This window comes from Apteryx rowi, unplaced genomic scaffold (genome assembly GCF_003343035.1).
Source record: "Apteryx rowi isolate R43461 unplaced genomic scaffold, aptRow1 scaffold_495, whole genome shotgun sequence".
Lineage (NCBI taxonomy): Eukaryota > Metazoa > Chordata > Aves > Apterygiformes > Apterygidae > Apteryx > Apteryx rowi.
The window spans coordinates 303,542-308,370 of NW_020450755.1; the positions used below are offsets into that span (position 1 = coordinate 303,542).

Sequence of the window (4,829 nt, forward strand, 5' to 3'; positions counted from 1 at the left end):
GTCTGGATAGAATTTTCTGCCAGATTTTCTATTAACAGGAAGTCTTTGTTCCTTGAATGTTTAGTTTTTGCTACATTACATTACTGAAGTGGTAACAGAGAAAATACTGTTCTTGATCATCTGCAGCCTGATGAATCCACAGTGGTACACTGACAAGAGCAAGAAGATTTTCCCCCATGACTGGATGGACTGTTTTGCTTTAGCTGAAGAAATGGATGTAGGAATTCTGTTTTTATTTTACATTGTATGTAATCATTGATTGAGTAGAACTATTTTTATTTCAAAAAAAGGTACTCTAAAATGCTTGGCCTTCATCAACAAAGAGCAAGAAACTGTCTTAGGGATCCCCTGTAAAATTAATACAGAAGACATTTCATGGCAGTTTCAGAAATTGCGGCTTCTAAAATTCCTATGACTATTAATGTGAATGTACCTCTCTTTTCTGTTACCTCACCTCAACTTTTTCCCATTTGTTAATTTATTTTCTTCAGCATTTTATCTAGTTCTTACACTGAGAATTTTCTGAGGGAGGGGAATCATTGTGTTGTTTGTACAGTGCCTGGCACAACAGGATCCTAAAATCTGTTTAGGATCCTTATGAGTAGTGCAATAGAAATAATAAACATGTTATGTTAACAAACAATAGAAAGCAGTGTCTCCAAGAACAAGTTGAAGAATAGAGGCCTTGTGTTATGAAAACGCTTCCAGTAGGCTGGAAAATAAAAAATTTTCTTTCTCTAACCTCTTTTAGGCTCTACATTTTCATACCATTCTCAGTACAATCTGGCCATTTACAACTTCTCATCTTACATACCTTAAGTTGACATAAAATAATTGCCAAATAGATCTTTCTGAGAATTCTGATGGAGTATGGCATTTCAAGAGCATCGTGTAAAGCCCATTTTCTAGAGCAAGACGCTACAATGTACAACTAGTAAAAATAATTCCAAACAATACAATCATTTTAGGTCACAGATACTGTACTTCCTTTTGGGGGGGGGTACAATTTTTAAGTTGCAACAACCTGACCACAGATTCAGTAACCAATTAATATCTATTACTGAGCTCATAAAGTCTGTAAAAATAAAAATTGTAAATGCCACTGAAATTCCACAATTATTGTGAAAACTTTTCACTGGTACAGATGTTTTTTCATAATTATGGCTGCAAGTTTGGCTTCAACCCTGCAATGCAGGCAAGTGAAACTGAACTGAAGCTGCAGTAAAAAAAATGGAATTCCAAGTGATCCCATAAGGGTGTCTCTGCACCGCTGATCGTAGGACCTCAGTCTGAATTTTTTCAGATGCCCAGTTTGTTTTTCCTTGACATCTGATCTGTGGAAAAAGTGCTACATTTCTCATCGGTTTCAAAATTAGTAGGCTATATCTGTAATGTCATGACAGAATTTTTCCACAAGGATGAAATAAGTCAGATAGTAGATTTGTGCTATCCTCAAAATAACCTATTCTACCATCATTCCAAAATTCTGTATTTTTTGGTTATTTGTCCACAGCTCTCACTCTGGAGAAAAGAAAATAGATAAAAAACTTCTTTAATGGATTCTTGGGCTGAGCTCCAGTATCAAAATGGAGTTGACTAAAGTCTAATTTGAGGGGTCATTAAAGTTTTATCATTGCTATTTATGGTAGTACTCTCCATATTCTAGCTGCTTTCTGATCATTTAAGGACTGTCCTCCACCATGGCACTCATAACCTTCTACTGTTACACAAATCATTAACAGAAAAGCAGTTCTTTTACCAAAGACCTTACATTCAACGTGGATAAGACAGCTACAAGGCAGTGAATGTAGAGAGACAGGCACCGAATCTCCCAAGGATCACACGGCAGATCACTGGAACAGCTGGAAACAAAACCCTGTCTCCCCACTCCATGGGATGCTGCCTTGTCCATGACACCACAATGACTCTTCAGGTTTTTCCTCTCACAGTGAATTCAGGAGAACGAATCCCTTCTGAAAAGTATTTCTTTAAAGTATTTAAGTATATAGCTATTATATCTTATTGTTATTACAGTAAGAGTTATGGCTATATTACATACCTAGAAACTTCAATACATGCATTTAACGTAGGAGTATGTACTATGATGGAACAATTTGTGTATACAAAGATTCAGTAGACTTCTAAGGTTGCGAGATGAAAAAGCTCACCCTAGCTGAGTATATTTTTCATGTACTGAAAAGAAATATTAAACTGGCACCTTTTTGCTTTAGAGTTAAAAGCAGGACTGGATGCCTTATTTGGTCATAAAGCTGATTCATCCCATGCCAGTTTTACACTTGCTCCTCTTCAAAAGATACTAAGCAGAAAAGAAAAAAAATCACCATTACATATTTTTCTTGTTAAGCCCTTCTTGGAACTGGGTGAAGTAACAAACATCATTTGAAATCCTACATTTTCACCAACAGGTGGAGCTTGCATTTTATATTTCAATTGTAATGACTTTATATTAAAAAAATATATATATAAAGACAAATCCTTTATAACCCACACACTCAAAATTCCAGTATTTCAGCTAACTAAGATTAGGATCATTACATGCTATTCCAGTATTCCAGTGCATGTAAACAGTAAACACTGGAACAACTCCTCGTCTTATAGACATTAATTACAAAACCCATTTTGTTTTTAATGGCTGCATGATTAGATCCATTTCCATTTTTCTTTAAATGTGGCCCCTCAGGATTATATTACCATTTCTTCTGACTCCACAAATGCTCACATACATATTATTGATCTCTATGCATAGGTTTAGACTGTGACAAACTCTGATTGACCTTAGAACAGGACTGAACCCATATTGTAAAAAGATAATGATGTGGATACTGTGGGGCCAACTTCTTCCACTAAATTCTTCACAGGACAACATTAAAATATATTACAGGACCTGCTGTTATGCTTTAACTAGGCATATGTTATTGATGGTATATGCTTTGTCCAATGTACAAAGCTATTTGGAATTACTCCCATTATTTATCCTGAGTTGGAAATTACTTTTTGAAAATCCTTTAATAATATTCATTTTCTAATCTCTACCTAACAAAATCTTTGATTACCTGTGTCTTTTTAGTAATTATTTAGCTTCCTGGAAACATCTTCTTAGTATTTATTTACAGTGTCAAAATCATCATCAAGCAAAGAATCATGAAGGTGAAATGGAAAAAAAATCTTAAAACTCAACAATTGTTCTAAATACTGCGGAGAAGGGGACCTCCTTAAACCTCTGTGATAAAGGATATTGCACACATACTCTGCCAAAATGGCTTCTGATGCCATCAATGAATTCTATGATGACCAGAACTGGAGAACGTTAAAGAATATATACATATATACATGTGTGTATGTAGATATAAATACACACACACACACACATACATGTATATGGGGATACAGTATATTTTATAGCTGAAATTGTATTGGAACATGCAATTGCCCAGTTTATATAGGGTAGTCATTCATAGGATTACTATTAAATCTGTTACTTCAAGATACTAAGTACCAGAAACTCCCTGTAAGAGCAAGATATGGACACTGTATGGCTCCAACTGGACGAACTTTGTGTTTCAGAAATATTCATCATTCATATCTTAAAAGGAAATTAAGAAAGCTATAGGTTCTGTCCATACTCTGAAATTATTCTCTAGAGAAACAAAGATGAGAATATTTGTCCAGACTAGCTGAAAAATGGTCTAGTAGAAGTTCATTTAAATCAAAAAAAAAAAAAAAAACCCTTCTGTTGTAAATATAACTTGAAGTGGAAGTCAATTACTAGTTAAGTTCAATGGCTTTCAAAAACGTAACAATTAACATCCATGTGCCTACTCCCAGAGCTTTGCAGATTACGTTTCTATCTATATGAAAACATGTCAGATAAATTGAGTTACCACAGAGATGAATAAATTATACTTTAACCCATAATGCCACAGCAAAACTAGTGTATTTTTTCTTATACCCTGTTTTACTAGTTTGTATGTGCTTTAGATCATTGTGGCCATGATTGAAGCATGGTTACTGCCATTTCAGGCCCACTTTCACAGTCCAACTCTGAGAAGAGCTGCAACAGCTCTGACCAGGGCCCTGCTTCAGGGGCTGCCTGTGCAGATACAGCAGGACCCCCCTTTGGCAGTAACACCAGAAACCACAGCAAACCAGAGAAAACTTTTTGGAAAGTTTCTATTATGTGTGTGGAAAGGGCAAGCTGAGCCCACTCCGAGCTGCTGCAGCCCCTCCCATTAAAAATGTGAAAAAGCAACGAGGAATAAAGATGGAGCAAAACCAACCAAGACTTGACACAACCCGCCCACCACCAACGGCTGCCTGACCGCGCATGCGCGCAGGGAAGGCCTGCTCGCTCCCGCCCGCGCGCTGCTGCCCTGTGCGCATGCGTGGCGGCGCCACAGCCCCGCCCCCGGGCTACACCGCCAGTCAGGACACGCGCAGCCGCATGCGCTTTAGGGGGAAGCCGGGAAAAGGGCAAGGGAGGAGCTTCCTTTTCCGGGTTAGGTCCTAACCTACACCTGTAAGAAAGCACGGCGGTGCCTGGTTGCTACTCGTAAGGTTTCCTCCCTGCAACCGCAGAGGGAGGGCGGACGTTTGCCTCTTTACCGCGCGTTGGCCCCTGTCCGTTAAGCGGCGCCGCATTCTTGCGCGAGCCCTTGCGCGCGCCCCAGGCTTCCCCGGCCGCGCGGGCGGCCTGTGCGCCAGCTCCCCTTGACCCAGCCCCCTCCGCGCGCCGTCACGAGGAGCACGCGCGGTGCCGGCGCCTGCCCAGAACGTGGCGACCGTCGCGGGGCGGGGCCGGGCGCGAGCGG

The 4,829-nt window shown here is 39.5% G+C and overlaps 1 protein-coding gene across 2 annotated transcripts in view; it reads left to right on the forward strand.

Annotated features, from left to right (window-relative positions):
- The first annotated feature begins 4,449 nt into the window (after nt 1-4,449).
- TFB1M (transcription factor B1, mitochondrial) overlaps nt 4,450-4,829 on the forward strand; it is a 41,171-nt gene continuing 40,791 nt past the window's right edge. Inside the window, exon 1 of one of the 2 annotated variants that reach the window (XM_026079222.1) lies at nt 4,450-4,537. The gene's annotated coding sequence lies outside the window, so the exon portion shown is untranslated. Of the gene's footprint in view, nt 4,571-4,829 lie in introns of both variants that reach the window. The other variant, XM_026079221.1, reaches the window with a different exon arrangement.